The sequence below is a fragment of the Ambystoma mexicanum genome, chromosome 3p (genome assembly GCF_040938575.1).
Source record: "Ambystoma mexicanum isolate Mex_15411 chromosome 3p, UKY_AmexF1_1, whole genome shotgun sequence".
In the NCBI taxonomy this organism is placed as follows: Eukaryota; Metazoa; Chordata; class Amphibia; order Caudata; family Ambystomatidae; genus Ambystoma; species Ambystoma mexicanum.
Genome location: NC_090925.1, coordinates 680,742,356 through 680,766,295, shown reverse-complemented (window position 1 = coordinate 680,766,295; position 23,940 = coordinate 680,742,356).

Sequence of the window (23,940 nt, the reverse complement as noted above, 5' to 3'; positions counted from 1 at the left end):
GATTTGGCTTTTTACTTAGTGACTACCACATGCCATGAACTTTTAACATGTTGTTGATTGGTCTAGGATCGTTTCTCTGACAAGATAATTCCCATGAGAGAGACATTATTAGGTAGTTTGTTGCTAATTGCTGAAATTAGAAATAGACACTCCCAAGAAGGATTCCAAATCAATGTTGCTTTTGCTTTACTTCTAGATATATCGCTGAGTGATTCACTAGACATGGGAAGCCCTTCCCTTTGCATAGACTGCGTTATCCACTTAAGAATAAGAAGCAAGGTAGGACATACCTTTGAGTATTACCCAGAAGAAATAGTTACAAAGCCTTGGGCTGATCGTACCTAATATAATGTCTATCTTTTTTAATTCAGTGGGGAACCGTCTGTTGGACTACAGCAAGGTGTGCATTTGCACCTTTGGAATTTGAAACCAGTCCTGTTGGACATTAGCACCTCAATGTCATTAAATCCAGGTGTATGATTACCCAATACATGCGAGGTAGATATCATGATGAAAAATGAATGCAAACCTGAACACAGAATACTCATTAGATTATGTTTTTTTGCATTATAGGTTCTGACTAGAAGCACTTGGAAATATGTATTATCACATTTTTTGGCTCCTGATGAAGTCTTGTTAGCCGAAACGCGTTGAGCCTGCAATCAATGAATTAAATATACATGTTTAACTGTCAAAATTGTGTCACTTAAATTAAATATCCTATGTTGTTGCAAACCAAATTGTTTACTATTGAATAACTTATGAATTTTCTACCTACTAATGAATACCTACATGTCTAAACTACTGACTGGAAACAGCTTATTGGTGTGCAGGGGGCACAAGGGTCTTTACTATTAGGACCTTCTTCTTTTTGTGGATGTTAGTTAACAACATTGCTTCCTCTATGGTTTAGGAGGAGGGGGGATATTTCGGATCACTTACCCTGTGCATTTACGTTAGATATGCAGAAAAGCAGTCCTAATATACCTGTCTGGAAAATGAATACTGTTATTTTAAGTGCTTTAGCAATGAGTACTTCTATATGAGAGAAGATTGAGTGGTTCATTAAGCATAATGTGGTGGAAGAATAAGATGTAAGGTTCGAGTGGGAGTCTTTTAAGGTTCATCCGAGGAGGTTATGTATCTCAATGGCAGCTGGGATGAGAACATCTTTATTGAATTGATTGGAACAACAGGAAAGTCAGGTGACATAATTAAGTTAATGTACTAAATTGACAGACAAATACTTTCAGGCTTTTGCACAGACTGAAAAGGTATACTTGCAGCAATGGGTGAATGTGGTACTTTTGACTACAATACTTACCTAGCATGATTACTGTTCTGGTATCAAAGTAGGTGATCAAACAACTGACCACAGGCAATACACCCAGGAAGGATTGGTTCCTCACAAATTTTATAAAGCACATGTGACAAGGCCTGCTTACAGGCCGTGTCATGTGAGGCAGTCCACCGCACCCATTCCCTGGTGCTCGCGCAAGTGTGTACAGACCCCCTCTCCACCTCACCTATGAAGATGATGCCAGTGAGCACTTATGAAGATGATGCCGGTGAACACTGACAGGGAAAGCTGCAGTGGGAGGCAGAAGGGAGAAGTCACCACGCAGCAGCGGTTCGCACTTTTTCGTAGCAGACAGTCGGCAGCCTAACAATGGGCAAGCAAGAAAGGGGTGCAGCACAGCCTCCATGGACCTGCATGCCATTCAGAAAAGGAGGCCTCATTAATGAGGCTCCCACCAGAGACATTAACATTGAAAGGCTCACCAGAAGGCCTTATAGAACAGGGACACCAGTTTCTCAGAAACTCTTATGCTTTCCTTGCCTTTTTGGAGCCTCCCTAAGCACGCCTCCTGTCACACCCCCTTGAGCCAGGTAAGTGATTAAACAGGGTGAATATCCAATCCTGGGAGGGGGGTGGGGTATTTAAGAAGGTGCATGTGACTTATGTGGTGTGGGTTAGTTTGGTGAGCACAGGCGACGGAGAAGAATGTCCAAGAGGCCAAAGGAGGTGGAAGTAGAAAGCAGTGCAGAAGCTATTGGTGAGAAGGGGGTCTGTGGACTGTTTGTGAGAGAGAGGGAAGAGCGGGAATAGGAGAGTAAGAGTATGAGTGGTGGAGTGGAGCAGAAATAGTGGTGGAGGTGGTAGTAGTAGTAGTTTGGAGTCAATATAGTAGGTAGCGGGAGTAGTAAGGGAAGGACATAATTGGTAGAGTGGTAGTCAGTAGTAGCGGGGTGAGCAGGGCACCATATTCCTTGAGGAGGACACTAGTAGTAGAGAGGTGGTGGTAGTAACAGAGTAAGGTAGTAGGAGAGGTAGCGAGGAAGAACAACAGGAGGTGGTGGATTAGAGTGAGAGGGAGGAGGGAGAAGGAGGAACAGAGGTATAGAACAGTTGCAGATACAAGTTGTAGTAGGAACAGGAGAGGGAAAGTAAGTAAAATCGAAGGGTGGAGGTAGACAGGCAGAGTGAGAGATTGGAGGGACAGTGACATGGTGGGAGGAGAACGGTATCTGGTATTTCCATCTATTTCCTATACATCAAATGCCTATCCATCGAAATGTATTCATTGAATTGATTTTCCATTGAAAAGCATATTAATTGAATTAATTTCGATGGATAATTTTGATGGATAATTAGGGTTAGGGTTAGATTTGGGGTTGGGGTTAGATTAAGGGTTAGATTAGGAGTTAGATTAAGGGTTCAATTTAGGGTTAGAGTTAGGTTTAGAGTTAGGGTTATGGTTGGCGTTAGATTAAGGGTTAGATTAAGGGTTAGATTTAGGGTTACATTAAGGATTACATTAAGGGCTACATTAACGGTTAGATTAAGGGTTAGATTTAGGGTTAGATTTAGGGTTAGGGTTAGAGTTAGGGTTAAGGGGGGTTTGTGTGGGGGTTGGGGAAACCCCCTCCCAATATACAATAAACACGAAAACATTACAAGGAGCTGGCCAGTGCTGAAATTTCAGCACTGGACAGCTCCATGCAACGTTTTAACGTTAAAAAAAGATGCATCGAAATGCTATATTTTACATTTAAAAGTACATATCCATAGAAACTTGTCCATTCCTATATTCAATGGATAAGTTTCGATGGATATGTACTTTTAATGCAAAAGATAGCATTTCAATTGATGTAGTCGATGGATTTCATACGATGCATTTCAATTTCGATGCATCATTTTAGATGCAAAGACCATAAACCAAGGAGAACAGCATAAGAAACCAGTATAGCGAAGGGTCAGGAACAAGATGGTCTGAAAGAAGGGAGGGTGATGCTGGGCGATAGAAGGCATCATTCCCCATTTACTGAGACTACTAAGTGGGGATAGGAGAGGGAAAGCTAGAAGTTACCTAGCAAGCCAGATAGCCAACGTCTTAGTGTAAACACCTGAAGTGTAGAGCGGTGAAAGACAGATAGGGGTTGACGATCGTTGAGCTACTAACAGCCCGGTAGGGACATCTGGGGTTGGGAGGCAGAGCCCAAGCCCAGGGAAGATGAGAGAGGAAAGGGCCAACCTTAGTGCCAACCGCAAAGGACCCTGAAAGCCCAATGAACTTGAGATCACAAGCCATTCTGACCATTTTTATTGTAATAAACACCCTTGGACAATTCTCTGAGACTCAGCATGATTCTTTGGGACAGGACCCCCCCTGTCACACATATTAGGGGGTGACAGCCTTTAAACTACTACAGAGGTTTGAGGAAACACAGACACCAAAATCCTTCGTGGGGTAGTAGCGCACTCAATACAAAAGGTGATCACTAATTTAGCCCATTCTGACTAAAGTGTTTTTATACCCGATAGAAATGCCTACTTTGCAGGTTATTCGCAGTCTTGGAGTATGACCATAATTCAAAAGAAAATATGGTGATAGCGAGTTTTGATGCTGACAATGCATTCTACTACCTTAGTTGGGAGTACCCTTTTCATGATCTCTGAAGATTATGGTGTGGGACCTCTCTGGTCAGATGGATATGATTGCTCTATATGAGGCCAATGGCGACAATTAAATCCGGCAAGACATATTCAATGGAGTGGAAATAATAGTGGGTACATGATCCGGCCAATGTTTTTCAACCGCAATCTGTAACTTAATATAAATCGGATATTGATCATCGGGAATACCACATTCTTGGTTCACCTCTTTAAAGGTGCTACATCTATCCTGGTGATAAAGTTGCCTCCAAGTGGCACAGCCCTTCTCCCATATACAGGCCTCACGTCTGGATATACTCGCTCATAACTCTATAGCAGTGATAGCGAACTTGTAGCTCGGGGGCAACAAGTTGCTCGCCACACCCTAACATGTTGCATTCCAGTTGCTCTGAGCCATGGAGTGGAAGCCTAGAAGGAGGCACTGCACGAGTGAGACTGCAATGTAGCCTGTGCCAGTACTGTGCGGGAAAACTAGCCAAACCGCCTCGTGTGGACGACAGACATGATATGCCATTAGTTGTTGAAGCATCTGAACGGTGGGCTAAGTTGTGGAGAGGGATGAATGGGTTTAAAGTGCACAAGGAGTATGGAGCAGGCTGCTGAGATGATTCTTAAGGCATCAGAGGAAACAAGACCCATGAAGACACACAAGTGCAGTTGAAAGCAGAAGTAAGTCTGTTGGTGCCCCCACACTGGTTGGTCAAAGTTATGTTATCTTGCTTTTGTATAGTGCCTCCTGCCATAGGTTATGGTGTTGCAGCGCTTGCCAGAGAGGCAAAGGAGAACATTCACTAATGGTAGGGAGTATCAAAGTCAGGTAGATAGTTGGGATGTGGGCATGCAATGTAACTGACTTACCTAGCAAACCAGTGATTGAGGCGTACATGAGGCCCAGAAATAGGCTGGAATGACCATCCCAGTGCAGACCATGAAACTGCTGCTGTAATCAGCAATACTACGCCCATCAATGAACTTTCACTTATTGGGCCATAGCCACTCTACGGTCGCTACGCCACTAAGCTGCATAGCACTAGTAGGTGAGCTGCTTTTCTGGAAAAGATACGCAATCTGTCCAGCAACTGTTGAAACCAAGCAAGAAATCAAGCAAGAATTACAATGTGGCATTTGATTAAGTTGCAATGGGGCTATTCACAGCATTTTAGCAAGTACATAAGGGGAAAAAGGTAACACAAATGCCCAATTCAAAACTTTCAATTGACTTTTTTGGCGCATGCTAACTTTGTGCGCATATTATTTGTTAAAAACTTTCACTACACGTTGAATTGTCTGTATGAATACATTCCCATATTCTGCTAATTTGGCTAGTTGACAAGTATACACAAATGGGCAAAATGGAACCAACATGCCCATGTTTGTGTCCGGGTGAACATTTCCATCTTCTGTACCTTTGCTCAGCTGTCAAGTACAAAATGGGAAAATAAGAGTAATGCATGTCCACATATTCTTTATTAAATAATTTGCAAATGTCGATTTTTGAACTAGTAAAATTTGTGTTTGATGCCACCACATACAATTATCAGACATGTTACTTACTCAATGTAGTGTCCTGGCAGAAAAAAATTAAATTTTCTGATACTTTGCCATCTGGCACACGGATAATGGGCAACTAAGGCAAATGCATGAATTGTCCATCATAAAGTAATTTGCATAGCGTCTAATTGAAAACCAGCAAAGTTACAGTTAATAAATTGTAATGAACTGGACCATACGTTCTGCCAAATGTCAAAGTAAAATGCCCAATACTTTCTGCAAAGTGGTTTTCAAATGCCCTCAGGTTGTGACCAATCTTATTGGCGCAATGTGCTTAAAAAGGCATCACTTCCAACTGCATTTTCTCTGACGATAGCTCAAATGAATAGTCTCCAAATCCTTCAGTAACATATTCTTCTATCCTAATCATGTTTGAACCAATGTAACACACCATGTGTGCTTCAATAAAAGCAGTATTCCCCACTAACTCCCAAAGGAATACATAGGGGAAACACCTCCAAACCTCAGTCAAGTGATCTTCAAATTCTACCAGGTTTTGGTCAGTGTTACCGGTTACTGGTATTACTGGTTCTGTGTTGTTAAAAATACACCATTTTACACACTAGATCAGAGAATTCCTTGGGCGAGAACCATAAAATCCACATGTAATTTTTGTTTTAAATGCTCCAAATCACGGCTCAGTTTACTGTCATATCCTGCTTAATTAAACTACATTTACCACTAAATGTCCTAAGGATTTCTTATGGGAGTACTCAAAACACTCTGTAATGTTTCTTAAGTGTGGCTATGTTTTTGAGCAATTTGACTGTCCTCCAGTCCCTACAAGCATCCTGCTTGCCACTTTATTCCCTAAACATTCCTTGAAAACACCAACTTAGGGTCAAATGAAGTTAAAGACTATTGTAAATTGCCTAGACCATAATTACACCTGGACAAGATTACTGTTAAATCCTACACATTAACAATGCCTCTTAGCAGTGTTAAGTTTCTTTAGGGTGTCATTCGTGTTGCAATCGTTTTTCCACCAAAGGAACGCTTATATGTTTATCAATCTCTTCCCACATTGATATCTCTTAAGTATTTTAAAGAAACAGAACATATCGTGTTACATTCAGTGTCGGGGAGAAGTTACCTAGAGAGGGCGTCACACCCTTAAAATTGCCATTCAACGGGGGTGGGGAGGGGTGTGCGCTAGGTGCTCCAGACTTAGGGCTTTACTATATGGCCTCACAATTACAGTAAACAGGAGAATGGGTTTGAGGGAAGGTGACATCCAGGCATTCAGCAATGATGTAGGAATGGTCAAGCCCATAGCCACTAGAATGTTTGTTAGAAGGGGCACACAAGAGTAAAGGGTGAATACCAGAATCGATTAGAACCATCTCATCACTCTGGGTAAGAATGCAACTGGGCGCATAATATGATCCAGACAGAACATGAATGAACACTATAGAGTTACGAGCAAATATACCGAGACGTGAGGACTTATATATGGGAGCAGAAGGGCTGTGCCACTTGGGGGCAATTTTATAGCAAGGAGAAATGTGGCACCTTTGAAGAGGTGATGCAAGAATTCAGTATTCCTGATGGGCATTTCCTGACTTAAATTAAGTTACAGATTTTGGCAAAAAAAGGTTTGGATGGATTTCCCCTGCAGAGAAGACTTATACAAACTTTAACATTATTAACAGACTTTGATACTGTACAACTTCCTGACATCATAGGTTTCTCATAATTGTATTGAGATACAATTTAAATGGGAGCAAGATCTAGGTAGTGAGCTCACTTAATCGGAATAGGGAAGTGTTTGTCTACATGTTAAACAGATATTTCTTAATGTAAGATTCAAACTTACCAGTTTAAGGTATTGTATAGAGCATATCTGACTCAACAATGGGCTTATAGATGTAGGCTCCAAAGCTCGCCTACGTGCCCTAGATCTGAGTTTGGAGAACCTGGTTTCCCTCATATGCTATGGACCTGTGTGCCTTTACAGAGGGAGTGGAGAAAAGTAACTGGATACCCATTGTTAGGAAAGATTTCCATTTATGGGTAATTTTCCCTCCAGTTGTGTACCCCCCAACATTTTGCTGTTGTCTAACCATCCTAGCCTGACTTTTTTTTTTTATTTTCACATTTATAAAGCGCTCACACAGCCCGCAGGCATCGAGGCGCTGTTACAGGAATTGTCTTTTTTTGTTTTTCTTAGTTGCGTAATTGTGTGTGTTTTTTTTTCTTAGTTACGTATTTATAACGCGCTTAAACACCCAAAGGTTTCTAAGCGCGGACCCGGGGATCGAACCTGTTGTTGCTACGTGTCGTCTTGCTTCCAAGACGCGCACGCTGCCGCTGAGCTATCCTCCCTTTTGCCAGTGGAGCCCAACCTTCTGCTGTACTCGGCTGGGCTTTTTCTAATTTTGTTATGGGGTAATTGACATGCCCTTAAGACAGTCAGTATTGGGAGACTTTGTTTCCCTTAGTATTGCACTTTGTTGCTATTCTTAAGTAACATTTTATCAGTGCAAAATACCTCACAGTACAGTGTGCTGAGGTCCCTTTTTAATGTTTAAGGCCATAGACACCCTCAAAGGATTTTAGGTGAATGTACAAGTGTGCCTTAGACAGAGCTGGTGGTAGCTGTTACTTTTTATGTGTTTTCAACTCTTTTCAATGGTCCAATCTGCGTTTACCGCATTTGGCCCAGGACAGTGGCCAGTGCCTAAAATGGCCATGCCACAAGGTCCTTTGTTCTGTCCTTTGGCCATCTTGTCCCTTTGTCTTTCCCAGGTCGAGCAGACCTGGAAAATTCCATATTTGGTCATGCAGACCCCCGCGCAAACCGAAGCTTTCGCGGGCTTCTATATGTCTTGTGTGTGTGCCTCCAGGATGTGGACTGGAGCTGTCAAGTTCCAATACAAATCCTGGGTGCTAGGATGTCTTGTGTGCTGGGATGACTGGGACCACCGTGGTCCATGATTGGTCCACGTCTGGGATGGCTATATGTGAGCAGATCTATTGGTTTCTCTCTGATCTTCTGAATTCACACCAAACTTACTAAAGGAGACAAGTATCCTGAATCAACAAAGCAGATCTGTGGAACTGCTGGGGACCCGCTGCAAGGTTTGGCACGCTGAGCCTGCTGTTGTCCCGTCGGACCCCCTGATTCTGATCAAACCTAGAAGGCCTGCAAGGGTGTTTCGACCCATTGGAATAGTGGGACCAACTATTCTCGGCACCTCCAACTTAACCTGTGAGCGAGCCTTTTCGTAAGTGTTCCTGGATCGCCCAGTAAACTGACCAGCTCGTACAGGACCTTTGCCCTGGAACCGCTGCTGTCTGGAGTTTTGACTTGAGCCTTTGGAGACTGTAAACTCTGCGTATAAGGAACTCTCCCGCCGAGTTTTGTACACCTATCATTCCTAAGTCTGGAATTAGGAGAGTATGCCTGAACCCGAGCATACACAGTAACCGTGTCGCCCCGCTGTGGTGACCAAATTTTGTGGGTGCCTTGCTTCTGTGCCCCCTAGTGCCCTCCGTCTCACTGCAGTGGAACTGGCCTGATCCCTTCATCAGGAGCGGAGAAATAGCCACAGTCCTGCCACAGAATCATTCCTGGAACGCAGCCTCTGAAAGCCGCAGAGCTGCGCAACTGCAGGATTTGAACCTGCGACCGAAGTGGACTCGACTGCCGAAGTTTGGTTCAGAGGGCACCGAGGGTCGGGGAGTACTTGCAACCCTTACTGGTGGCCTCTGGCGCATTCATCAATTTTTATGTTTTAGTGTCCCCTGAGGGCCACTCTTCTTTATCGAGGTAGCCTGTGCTACCGAGCTATTCCCAACCCTTGGATCCTGTTCTGCCCTCTTGGGGAGACCCTCCTCGAATAGTGGTAACTTATTTTTCACTGCCTCACCCACCTTCCTGAGTTGCCACAGCCCCTTGAAGAGACCCCGTTTTCACTTAACCGCGCAATTGCGTGCGCCTGCAACCAAAGTACTTTTGAGCTCAAGGCTCCACTCATCTTAGGGACTGGACTCCCTCTTAGCTAGGGTTTGAAGTGTGAAGGGCTGCCACTGAGATATTCGCACTGTATAACCACTTTCTTTGCAGGTTATGGAACTGTACTGAGTAATATCCCTGTTGGTCATTGGTTACTGTATATATATTTGCTAGATTAGTGTTGTGTTGGTTTTGTTATTACTGCTGAATAATTACTTTGTGTTTGACTTAAAAAGCCTTTGATAAATGTATATGTATTTTTGATATACACCTGAATGAGAGTAATTTGTGGTTTAGTTTACTGTGTGTGTTCATTGTGGGCTTTCGATCACACCCCTCCTGAGACCTAGTCTTGACCGCAGCCAATGCTACCTTGATTGGTCTGGCTTGTCCAGAAGGTTACACTGTTCCAAAAGACTAGGCTGGCATTCTGAACCTCTGCCCATCAGGTCAGAGTTCAGAAATCCATTTGAACAAATTGATGTATAGCGGTGGGATAGGATCGAAGGTACCCAGTGTTGCGCACTGGTAAAGGTACCCAGATTACACTTACCCGGACACATAGGGACCTTAGGTAACGTAACAGTAAAGGCTAACGACCTATCTTAAAACATGGAAGCAATAACCAACATAACCTTGAATGCTTCCAAGTCAGAAACACTGAGAATGATGTGTACCAAGAGATGCTTACCTGCTTAAGGTACAAAGAGTGACATGATCCAAAGGATCATGGATTGGCAAGAGGTGCAACTCGAGGCCATTACCTCGGATGAGAGTGCAGAAGGTGGTGCAGCTGCTGTCGCTGAACCCATATGCCCTTTAAGCGAGGTAACACTTTATTGGATTGATGGGGATGCAGGATTTACTTTTTGACGCCAATAATAAAACCGACTCAGGAAGTTGGCAAAACTTAGCTGTTTAATTATCAATTGTCTAAAACAGGGAATACAACTGACATCAATGGACGTCTCACAGCATATCTCTCAGTAAATCATCATCATTGACATCATACTATGTGGCAAAGTAAGAAAAACCTAACAGAGATTGTGGTTGGACTACAGGGAACATCTAGGTATACTTTCTATGGGGGATAGGATTATGATTGTGTCTGTATAGTCAGGTGGACAACTATGCCCACCCCTAGTGCAAGTCATCTTCATTGCCATAAAATACACAACGTTTCATTGGCTCTTATACTATAGGGCTCTTTGCTACGTGGCCCTCTATGAATAGTTTATACATGGCAACAATATTATGGCCTAAGGCCCGAGAAATCACTTTTAGCCAGATCAAGGAAAACAGGTCCTGTAAATGCCGAAATAACATCATCAGAAGCCTCCAGCACAGAGCTCGAAACGATACCAGTGAATCCAGGGACCAGTGCCGCATCACTCAACTTGGACACAGAAGTTGCAACTGCTTCAAAAGATTTTTTAGAAAAGGCCCAACAAGAAGGGGACAAAAGAAAAAATCCGCCAAGAAAGAAACAGAACAACAGAAAGATCTAGTGGTGAACATTTCCACCTATACCTTGTCTACATTGGAACTTTCTATTTTGAGGAAGGGACTGTCGTTTGTTCCACAGTATAGTAGCAATCTTCTTAAAGAAAAAATCGATTTCTTCAAGTTAATGAGAAAATTGAAGTTGAAAGTATTCTTTAATACCCTTGAAGCAGATCCTAGTGAAGTGGATCCTCCATCGGAGTTCCTTGAGATGTCACCCAAGAGTTTGTTTAATCCACCCATACAGAATCATGTACTTTCGGTGTTTGAAAAATCTGTGATAGAGGATTTCAAGCGTCTGTCCTTCAAGACCAAAAGAGTGAGTAACTTCACCAAGAGAGAGAGACATATTCTAGAGAAACTATTGAACAATCCAGACATCATCTTCAAACCTGCTGACAAGGGAGGAGCCCTTGTATTAATGGATAAAAAAGATTATCTGGATGAGATTGATCGACAGCTCGCGGATCAGGAGACGTATAAGGAAATCTCCTTTAATCCCACGGAACAAGTGAGGGCGTTGATGAAGCGAGTGAAAGGGAAGTGATCACGGATAAGACACGTGCATTTCTAGAAAATAAATATCCCATTACACCTGTGATATATATCCTTCCTAAAATACACAAGAGATTAGTCAAGCCCCCTGGACGACCTATTATCGCAGCCTCCGACAGCTTGCTAGAACCTTTAGCCAAATATCTTGACAAGATTCTTCAGCCATTAATACAGACAACAGAGACATATGTTAAGGACACAATGCACTTTTTGAGTATTATCAAAGATGTAGTCTTTGTGGAAAATAGAGATATCTTGTTTACGATGGATGTTACTTCGTTGTATACGAACATTGTACACGAGGCCGGCATTGAGGCCGTTGAATGGCTTCTTCTCCGGTCCCCGGACTGTCTTGGGGACAGATTATTTGTACTCACTCTCTTGAAACTGGTGCTAATGAATAACTTTTTCCAATTTGGCGATAAGTACTACTTACAGGTATCAGGAACCAGTATGGGGGCTGCAATGGCACCCGCATATGCCAACATCTATATGTTCTATTTGGAGCACGAGTTCATTCTGTCCTCGCCTAGATGGACACAACATCTACCGGTATTTGTGCGATACATTGACGATGTTTTTGGCATTTGGGCAGGTCCGGAGGAAGATTTACAACATCTTTTTGAGACGATGAACAATATGCACCCTAGAATTAAGTTTACCAACAACACGAGTAGAACCAGAATCAACTATCTCGATGTCGATATCTATGTCAAAAACAATAAGTTGGCCACCAAGATCCACACCAAAACTACAGACCGCAACAGCCTTCTAATGGCAACCAGTTTCCATCCTAAGCGGACCATTGAGAGTGTACCGCTCAGTCAATTTTTACGTTATAGACGCAATATCTCTGAGCCCGAGGAGTATAGACTACAATCACAGACATTGAGCAAAAAGTTTCTAGACCGTGGGTACAGCCATACTTTGATTTCGGAAATCGCTGGAAAGGTTGAAGCGACAGACAGGGAAACGTTACTTATTCCTAAAGCTCGTCAAACTGGACAATCATTGGTCTATGTGACTACCTATTCACTTCAAAGTGGCAAGATCAAAGGCATAATTAAAAAGAACTGGCCCATGCTACAAATGGATCCGACCTTACAACACCTTTTCAGTGAACTTCCTATGTTTGCCTACCGCAATAGTAAACCTTTACGGAAGAGTTTAATTAAAGCTGAGTTCACGAAACAGGTCGCAATGAGTCCACAACATAAAGGGACTGTTCCATGTCACAATTGTCAGCATTGTGGGAACATTATAAAAGGGAACACCATCACACACCCTCATACAGGCAAATCTATTACCTTAAAACATTCATGCACGTGCGACTCGAAAAATGTCATATACGCTTTAAAATGCCCATGTGGACTCTTCTATGTAGGCATCACAACCAGAAAAGCGAAGCTTCGTTGGACAGAGCATAAGTCCAACATACGGACAGGCAATCTTAAATCCCCAGTTACATCACATTTTCTTGAAGCTAGGCACACCATAGCACAACTCAAATGTGTGATTTTAGAACAAGTCTCTATTGGAAATAGAGGGGGAGACATTACCAGGAAATTACAACAAAGAGAAGTGTGGTGGATTCATTATCTGGATTCCATGTATCCAAAGGGAATGAACTGTGAAACAGACTTTATGTGCTATGTCTAACATATTGCCAGTATTTGTTCGAATTGACTGTCCAAGTGAATGGTTTATACATTGCTGTGTCTAGCCTAGCCTCTCCGGGCGCTCTGGGGTATATGACCGTATTACGGTCCAAATGTTTAACTTTGTTTTTTGCTTGATGTATGCTCAACCATCTATTCGTATTTGTACACACTGTGAAGCTGTCATTTGTTGTTTTGCTATGTAAGTGGGTGGCATGGGTTTACATAAGGAAGTTATCCCTTTACACTTTGTGAGGGATCATTTAAATTGTGGAGCATATAAGGCTTAGGACAGGACTCGCTTAGTCTTTCCCGTAGTATTCTAGTTTTTAACATCTAGTATAGAGCTTGGCTGCACAGTGGTTCCTTTGTATCCAACTGTCAGCCACAGCGTTAGGTACTTTTGAACGGTAAGGAGGGACACAGGCGTCTACCTTGGTTGGCGCTTGGTCCCTCCTCCGTTCTACACTCACTCTGTTCAGCGACGCTCCACGAGCATAGTATCGAATTTTAACGCGCTGTCTTTTCCGTAATATGCTTCAGGTACATGCAGATCTATTTGCAGCTGCTAGCTGCGGGGAGCGTTCCCAGCGTGTGTTAACGTTGCCGTCGTCGTGACAACACACATTGTTGCCCCTACCATCATGGCGTCAGGGTGACGTTCTGCGCATGTGCACCATTTGCGTTGACTCTTGTATAACATTGGACTCACAGCAGCGATACATCGCTTGCAGTCGGACGCCCAGCGCTGATACTGCGCAATGTAAGTTTGGCTTTTTGGAACACAGTTTCGATGACCAGCAGGAGAGATTTTTGCTCGTAGTATGCACCCTGTGAAGTGTAGTCCATGTACGATTATGTAGTCATGGCTTGTTTACGTGAGGCGTAGTAGATTGTGTTATTGGGGAGTGTTCGATGTGGACATTCTTTATATTTACAAGTGATGTTGTTCACATTATGGTGCCTTGTATGATTTAGATATTCTGTTTAGTTCGTACAGGCACGGGATATACTGGTTAATTAGATTTTTCTATTTTATTTCTTTTTAGTTGACTATCAATTGACTCTGAGCTGGTTTTTGACCGTGGCGGCCGCGCGAGGTCCTGTCCTCAGCTTTGAGTGCATTCTACCGTATTCTATCATATCCCAGTACAGCCTTTGGCTCCACCATTGTGGCCCCCGTTTTGGTGATTAACAGAAGGTCAGTTTTGTGTTATTCTTGAATAGCGGGATGATCAGATGCTTGTCTGTTGAGGGGAGTGAGAGTACAGCTTGACTCACCCTTATACATTTTTGTATTTATTCACAGCAACTCAGACTGAATTTGAATGAAAATGTATGTACAGCAGTAACCGCCCTGAAGAAGGATTTTTTCCGAAACGCGTTGGCATTTTTGTATATAATAAAGTGGACACTGCCCACTGAATTGGAACACATTGGGACATCAATATAGGAAATCTAATTGTTTGTAACAAAGAATTCCCGGAAGTATCATTGTGATATTGACATTCTATAGGCTTATGATGAATGTTACAACTCCTTAAATTTCCATATGAAAAGTATGTGCTCAATGTGATCTAACATTTGACTCGATTCAACCCTAATCAATGTGGAGTTGTCGACTTAATGTATTACAATTTCAAGTGAATTCTTGCTAGTTAGCAAGAAGGGGTGTTGGTGCCAAATTCAATTGTTTGAAATTAAGTTTGGGTTTGTGTTACATATCCAATTTGAAATATTGTTTTGGCCTAGGGTCTATTAACCTTGATAAATTAATTTACTTTACACGAACAACTAATGCTTGTTGTGATTTATATTTATTTATAGCGAATGTACCTATATCTAATACTGTAGGGGTTTTGTTTTCCCCTGTTGGAGTGCCGTTAGGGACCACCTGTCAGCAGATGACAGGTTCTGTTTGTCTACATTAGTGTACTTGTCTCTGGTGGTCTTGAGACACTTTTCAGTCCCTGTGCACCTGAAATATATTTATCAGCCAAGAGTGTGATCACTTAATTCTCCCTCTATGTTTTTTGTTAACATAGTTTACTTACCAGATTTACCACTTTTTTGTACTTTGTAGTGCCCCTCCATCCTTCGTGATTTGTCCTCTATGATTGGTTGGCACACTTGTACCCTTCTGGAATATTACACTCACTAGCTAGCATGCAAACTGGTACCCCATGTGCTTGTGGGTGGACATGACCATGCCTTCCCACCTTCCCACCCAATTAGCCCATCATCCATCATCACTCCTGCTGTCTGCCATTCGAATTGTCTTTGAACTCGGCCTTGCAAAATATCACTGTGCCTGGGAATAGAATGGAGTGCGAGCACGTCTGTATCTTCAGTCTCGATGTAGCTTGCCCAAAGTCTATTTCCGTCCACCCCATGTGACAGGAGACCATGTTTTAGCTCCTTCTTTTCATTTAATACTATTAAATGAACAAAACTTGGCACTCGCCTCGGTTCTCACGTTCACTGTATCTTCTCGAATAGATAACCATTTTCTTTGCTGACGCAACCCTTGACACTGGGCCGGACAAGCCTTCTCGATTCTTCCTCCATCTTCAGCTGCCTCTCTCTGCTGCGCCTCATTTTCAGCCTCTCTTCCACAGGGCCCTGAATTACTAAAATGTGACGTCGAACATCCAAATTCTGTACACATATATATATTGGCGGCACTGCCTGCAGTCTATTCACTACGTATAGCCAGCCTTCAAAATGACTTAGTCTACTTGAGTTACAGCATCTATACATTTATAAAATGATTTGCATTTTCTTCAGTGCTCTTTGCACGTGCAATCTTCTTTCCGCACATGAAATGTTACTTGACTCTTCACTTCGTCATCAGATGCTATAAGGTCTATATACTTTCTTCCATGGCATCTCTTCTTGGTGCGTCATCTCTGCTTCATGTGACGCCACCAATCTCTGGCCTTTATTGCTTCACCCTTCTTTGGGAACCTCCTTCATGAGACTGTCATTTCTCTCTGGGTACATCATGTACAGCTTTATTAAAAAATGCCTTGTTTTGAAGATTCTTCGTGGGATAGGTACCATTACTGGCGTTGTGCATGTCGCAATTTCCGACTTCCAACAGATAGGCAAAATAGGGGCGGAATTTCCGGTAGAGGCATTTGGCTCCTCCTCTGTACTCTGCCCTCTAGTTGATTCATCGACCACTCTTTCACTTGTTTCCACTTCTAGACATCCTCTCCTGAAAAAGTGATTTTTTGGAGTCCATACCTTCACTACTCCTTTCAGAGATTCTGCTGATTTCACATGTTCATCAACACTCCAGGTCATGTGGCCTCCACTGTCCATTCGGGCTGCAGTAGATCCATCTTCCCACATACTTCTTGTGGTTTCTTGGATACAGGAACTTTGTTCCCTTAGGTACTAGAATACTCGCTTCTATATGTTTTCTGATTTCTTCATCTGTCAGCTCTTTGGATCCAAACCCAGCCTGAACATTGATCATAATCTTCCTTCCTACGGCTTTCTTTGCTATCTTCTTGCACTGTTTGATTATTATTCTGATCACCCAGAATCCAAGCATGATCATCACCAATAGTGCTCCGAGAAATATTCGGCATCCATTGTGCAACCCATGAGAAGATTGATGCAAACAAGCGGTCATCTACAATATCTTCTGTCTCATCTTCCATCTTGATGTGCAAGTTTGTCAGTAATGTTATTGCCTCTGTCAAGGTCCCATTCTCGTCATCGTGAGAATATATGAATGTGCAACATGATTCTCTAATGTTGGCACATACACCTCCATCCATTGCTGTAATCATGTCCAGGACATATCTGCTCTGTAGGGTCATCAGCCTTATGGCTCTCAATTCTTCCTTGATAGCGTTGAATCCCTTTATGGTAGTGTTGATCGTCGCCAGAAGCTCCCAGAGAGTGATTTGCAACCACTTTGCATTGGCCATTGTCTGGATCCCTGGCATAAAGATAGTCTTGAATATTGCAGCAGTTTGACTGAACAACCTGTGTTCATATGGAATCGAATCAAAGGCTTCTATGGACTTAGCTGAAAAGTAGTTCTCCCTCTTTGTTCGATTAAGAAATCCAACTGATCTCCTCTTCCTCATGTGAGAATCTGCTTTTGGAAACTCTCCAATGTTCAGGTCACTCTTCGGAATCACCCATGCTGGAACGTGAATGAGAACTATGGAACACAGCCCTCTCCAGTCTTTGGGCAACTTCATATATGCTCTGGATCCACAGGCCCATTAGTGAGCCATTATTACTACTGTTCCATCCTTCATTCCTGGTACATTGAAAATTCAGCCGCACTGCTGATTCATTCCAACCTTTTTCATACCATTATTTCAGAAGCACATTTCTGCACTTGCTGGAGGTACTATCTGCAAGGGTCCTCCTTTGTCATTGATCCATGTCAGCAATTTCACACGTTTTGCCAAAAGATCCTTGCATTTCTCTTCTATGTGTGACACGACTTCTTCCCATCTTCCTGTGACTGCTACTGCTCTGCACACAACCAGTCCTTCAGCCCATCCTTCAAAGGTCAACACTGTTCCCTAGATTTGCAATTGTCCTCTTTCCCAACATATTCGTATCTCTTTGGGATCTTTCCTTGACAATTGAGCATTTTGTTTTCTTCCCATCTGATTCCTGCTCCATTTATTCCAGGCTGTTCATATCTTATCACTTGATTCTTTGTTGCTGGCCACTCTCTTGTCTTTAAATCTTGCACATAATTATCTTCTCTTTTATTTGTCATCTTGGTCACCCATACCAAGGATGCTATTCGACCCTGGAACTAACCTCTCGTATGGCACAGTGGAAGGTGTGTCAGGCAATGAGCTTTAATCAATGGTATCTCTATAGCTATGAATATCTTAAAATTCCCCGTAGCATAAGGTAAGAGAGCACAACCATAGCAACTCTCCTTGGACGTTCTCTCTCCCACCTTTTTCATGTGTGATACCACATGTTATTACTCAAGTGTGCTGTGCTGTCTAGATAATTATTTCATTCATAATCATCTTCCCTTATGCTTCTCTTGTGTCTCCCTCTTGCACATTGAGTGCTTGCATAATACTCAAGAAGTATATCAGTAATGGTCCCTCCTACAGGGGGCATCATCAGTACACTTGTCATAGAAATAGGCAACCTCACACAAGTCTTCATCTTTTAGTAATAGACAATTCTGTGAGAGTCACTGGAGTGGGAAGAATCAAAGGGACTTCTACCTTGCTTGGACCAAGGAAGTAAACAGTATGGATTAACAGAATCAGGATGAATGCTGAGCACGCATATATTATGCACCAATACATTAATACCCACCAATTATGATTCTCCACACGTCGTTGGGTTTGCTCACTTTCCAAAACTGTACCATGTTCAAAGTTCCTCATTGTGCCTATATCCTGCTTTAAGGAAGGAAAAAAACCTTTTTAATCAGGCAACTCTGTTAAATGGTCAGGTAACTGCAGGATCTGTTCAACTATCGCCACTAGCAGCCTCCGGATCGCAGGGCCATTTTTAGGATCATGCAGGAAAGTGCGTATATAAATACTATGCCCAACAAGGGCAGGATAAGCTCGAAGAATGAAAACAAAAACAGCGAGAAGAAGCCTATGGGCATCGGCATCTGTCAAGACCATTGATTTAACTAAACAGAAACTCAGTAATGAATGAATCTGGAAACTGCTCACGTTTCCAGTTGTCAAATTCAAACTCCAGGTTTGGCATATTTAGTACATCAACACTCTCTAAAGTCCAATTCAGAGATTCCTGTGACTCAAGAACTGTGCTTGCACTCCTGCTATAAAATGTATAAAGAGCATCCAGGGTGAGCCACAGTCAAATGCACACTTGCATTTATTTAATCAGCAATTTTAGCGTCCTTCTTCCTCGTCATCGATCGGGTCTATACATGCAGAACTTCTTCTTCTTGCCTTGCTTCCGAATCGATAGTCGGGTGTGCATCGGTCTCACCAGCGTATGGCTTTATGTCACTGAAATGGATCGAAGCATGTCTCTCTTGGAATTTTTACTGCAGAGGGAGTAATGTCTTCCACGATATAGGGACCACTAAAGCATGGCTCGTGCGTGCCACTTCCTGGTGAAATTCCTTATTAGGACTGGATCTCCAATAAAAAGTCTAGGTAGAGGAAATTGTTCTTGAACTCTGATTGCTAAATGGCCTTCATCTGTGTCCTGAGACCTACCACTCTTGCGTTTGAGTTGATCTGAAATGACAGAGATACTAGCGGTCATACATGTCAAATAAGCCTTTAACTTATTTCCTAACATTTCTGCAGTTCTCTCGGCATCACTTCTGCTCCTCGATGGAGGAGACAAGGGCATTCCCATTCACCTTCCGGTCACTAGCTCGTGGGGTGTGGGGTTGTGGTCCGACCCAGGCTGATTCCTTAATGCATATAATGCAAGGAGCAGGCAATACAGCCATCCCTTCTTCAGTGTCAATTTTAATTTTGTAATTCTCTCTTTAAGGAGACTGTTGAGTCTCTCACATATCCCATTCGCTTGCTGGTGATAAGCAGAACAAAACGTGTGCTTAATGTTCAATAATAGACTAATCTGTTCAAATACCTCATTAACAAAATGGGGCCCATTATCGGATCTCAACACCTCACACACTCCCCGACTGGGAAAGACTTCTCGGACTAAAAACTTTGCTGTGCAAGTGGCATTAGGGTTTGTACAAGGACCTGCTTCAATCCACCTGGAAAAGGGAGACACCACCACTATCATATACATGTATCCACTACATACTTTCAGCATGTCAACATAATCGATATGTAAATGCTGAAAGGGGCCGTTTGGTCGAGGAATCACTCCTCTGATTGTTCGCAGTGTATGCCCAGCAGTAAACCTTTGACATACGATGCAATTCACTACATAAAATGCAACGTGTTCTAACAGGTTCTGTACAAACCAGTCCTCCGCAATAGCTGCTGCGAGGCTTTCCCTAGTTGCATGCGCAGGGTAGTGCAGTTGTTCAAGTGCTACCTTTAACAATGCTACTGGCATCACAGGCTTTCCAGTGCTGCACTGTCGCCATAATGCTTCAGAGGGGGACAAGGAGCACCACCTCTGTTTCCACAATCCTTGCGCTTCCTGTGGCGCACTGCCTTGAACTTCCATCATTGTGTTCTCAATAAGTGATTAAACCCTTCATTTACTGTCATAATCGTGACTACTTTTTCCTTTACATCTGGAGTAACAAAACTTGAAATATCTGGTGAATATGCAACCCTTTTAGCCTCTTCGTCTGCGGCTTTGTTCCTGCGAGAGATAAAGTCAGTCTGCTTAGTATGTTCTGCACATTTCACTATTGCAATGGCTGGGGTGTGGCTAACTGGCCATGGAGTAGGTCGTGTCTGAGGAGCTGCTCCTAGTGATCCGACATCGATCCGTCGATTGCACGCAGAAAAACGACCTATGGCATCCACAAATGAAGGCAAGGATGTCGGAATGAGAACTCTGCACTGGCCAGAAATATTACAGCAATCGGAGTGTCCAAACAAGAAATAATCAGCTTTTCGTATGGTGGCTATACAATGCTATCAGAATATAAAATGGCGGCTGACAAAAGATTTATGCTCGGCAGGGAAGAAGCTCCCATTGGGATCTGAGCGGCAGGCTGCGGAGGCTGACAGAGCAGACCGAAACGTGTGGAGGCGGGTGCTCTCTGCGCTGTGCCCGCGCTGCAGAATATATCATAACATTGCGAGCGCGGGCGCTTGACACCGCCGGCAAGACGCTCGCGAAGTGAGGGTGCCAGTGACCGGCAGCTGGGGGACCGAAGTGATCTGGGCTGCGACGGTGAGGCGGTGTCCGGGCTGACTGGCGCTCTGCAGGGTGCTGGTGGACCCGGTGCGGTCGGAGCAATGCGCCTCAGCTGGGACGCGCACAGCGGACGAGCGGGAGCCGGGGGAAAATAGCTACATTGTTGCAATGCAACGGAGGATCCGCGCTGTGTGAAGGAGCCAGCGCGGACCTAGAATTGTTGTGTTCCTGAACCTGGCGAGCAGGGAAGAATGAAACCCACACTGCAGCCAGTCCAAGGAAAGGAAACCACAGCCCTCATGAACAAAGGGCAATGAAAGCATGGGAACGAGTTGCACAGCATACATATACTGCATGTTAACAATAAGAGAGGTCAGACGCATTGTGAGCCCTGAGCTCCTGCCAGTACAACAGAGGGGATCACTGCCCCGAGTGTCTCACTAACAGTAAAGGAGCACCCTGGTGGCTCCCCTGGATACGGAGGCACAAGTGGAGATGCTGGACTGAGGCAAAGTGAGGAGCATACACTAAAGGGGGTCACGTGGGACCACTGGGCTGCACTGCGTGTGTGGGACAGCGCATTGAACAGCAGAAGCACAGTGGAACACATTGAATAGGGGTGCCTGTTGGGTGGAACACGGACATTGCTGATAAACCCACGCCGTGGGGGATGGTGAACTCTATGACCCAGCAGATGGAAGCTTAAGCCACTGGTTGCCACTTTGGTGAACCTAATAGAAGTAAGGTGTGCCCCAACACTGAGGATACCAAATACATGGGAGGACGCAACCCACTTGAGACACAACTTCACTCACGGCGCTGCCTGACTGGGAGTGGCACATGGGTGGCACAGCAGGTCAATGAAGTAGAATTGCCACGCCAGGGACCAAAGGACCTTAGGCAGTTAACTAAGATCGTGGATGATGGGGAGAGGGGTCAAAAGCAAAAGCAAACAACCCACGATGGAGGTGTTTTCCAGGTCGCAGCATTCCCCGGCGATGTCGACGCAGAAGCGTGCCACCGCACCCGTGGAAAGCACAGCAAAGACTGAAAACCACCAGATATTAACAGCCATAACAGAGTTGCAAGACTCTTGGGGAATAGCAATGGCGGACCTGCGAACCTCCTTGGAGGCTAAAATAGATGCTGTGGGCATAGACGTCGCCCTGTTGCGACAAGATGTCAGGGCGTTGGCGGATAGAACAAGTAGCTTGGAGAGTGCAGTGAAAACTAACACAGACACTAGCACCACTAATGCAAAGGAGGTCCACATATTAAAGCAACAGGTGGCGAACCTGGAGAACTGTGCGGAGGAAGCTGAAGGGAGGGTGAGAAGGAATAACATCCGTGTGGTCGGCCTGCCGGAGGGAGAAGAAGGCCAGGACCCTACGGATTATGTGGAGAACATGATCCTACAAGAAATTGGGGCTGACAAACTCTCGCAGGTGTTTACAGTGGAGAGGGCACATAGAGCCCTCATGAGGAAGCCGAGGCCTGGGGCCCCTACCCGCGCGATAATTGCGAAGATATTGAGCTATAAAGATCGCGAGAAGATCTTGGAGTACTTCCGCAAAGGAGGAACAATTGAAAGAGCTTCGTCCATCATCACTGCGTATCCTGATTATACAATGTTGGTCCAGAGGCAGCGGTATAGCTACGTGGCTGTCAAGAGGAGGCTACGCACAGCAGGAATCAAATACATGCTTCTGTACCCTGCGAAACTGAAAGTGTTGCATAAAAGCAGAATGTTCTTCTTTGACACCCCAGAGGAAGCAGCGACATGGCTGGATCTACAGGGCTGCCCGGAACGAGATGCGGACCAGGCCCAGGAGTAGCACGATAAGTGATGGGGGTGTTATTTATATTGAAGTGACATAGAGCGGGGCGCCCCGGTAGAGACTAAGATAAGGATAATGATGGTGGGGTGTGGATGGACAATGCTGATGTTGAGTTGAGATATCCTTGGGTTTGTTGAACTTGATGGACTGGAATATAGAATGCCGACCACATAAGTAAATTGAATAGCAATGTGTGGCCGAATTGAAGTGGATTGGAGCAGCAGGACGAAGACACCCTGCCCCCCGAGTACTAGTAGTAGTAGTAGTAGGAGAGCCACTAGGGCGACCTCACCCTGCTGAGCTGCAAATACAGGCTATTGCCAGAAAGTGCTAGATGCGGGGGGGTGCCCGAGATCCAGGGATGGAGCTGAGCAACAGTTGTGGGGGTGATGTTGGGGATGGGTAGGGAGGTGGGTGGGAGGAAGGTTGGGGAGTTTGATGTGTTTTTAGTTAAAGGGAGTTTAAATCGGGAAACAAGCCTAAATAGTCTGGGGAGAAACTTGGAGCTGGCCTGCACTGATGGGGGGCAGAGGGGAACTCTGACAAGCCATGGGGGATCTTAAGGTAGTCACCTGGAACGTTAGGGGCCTTAATAGCTATCTAAAGAGGAACAAGGTCATGTTATACCTGCGTAGGCAAAAGATAGACATTGCTCTGCTACAGGAGACCCACTTAACACGGCATAAGATGGAGACGATTGCTAAGAAATGGAAAGGGGTGATGTTGGGCTTGTCATACTCTGCCTATGCCAGGGGAGTGCTTATATGGGTGGCGCCGCATGTCCCTTTTCAGAGGACGCAGGAGATAGTTGGGAAGGATGTGAGGATGGTCATACTGAGGGGATTAGTGGAAAATAAGGAGATCAGCATTGTAAACACATACGCCCGAACCAGAATACAGCGGCATATTTTAGAACGTTATGTACTGATCTTAGCAGGTGCATGGCGAGTGTGGTAATCTGGGGGGGGAGTTAAATGTGTATTAAACCCTAGGGTAGATAGATCAGACGGGAAAATGGACAGACCCACCCCAGCTGCTAAAGCGCTGCAGACATTGCTAGATGACTTTGGTTTGGGAGATGTGTGGAGGATGAGACAACCTCAGGAAAGGCAATACTCGCAT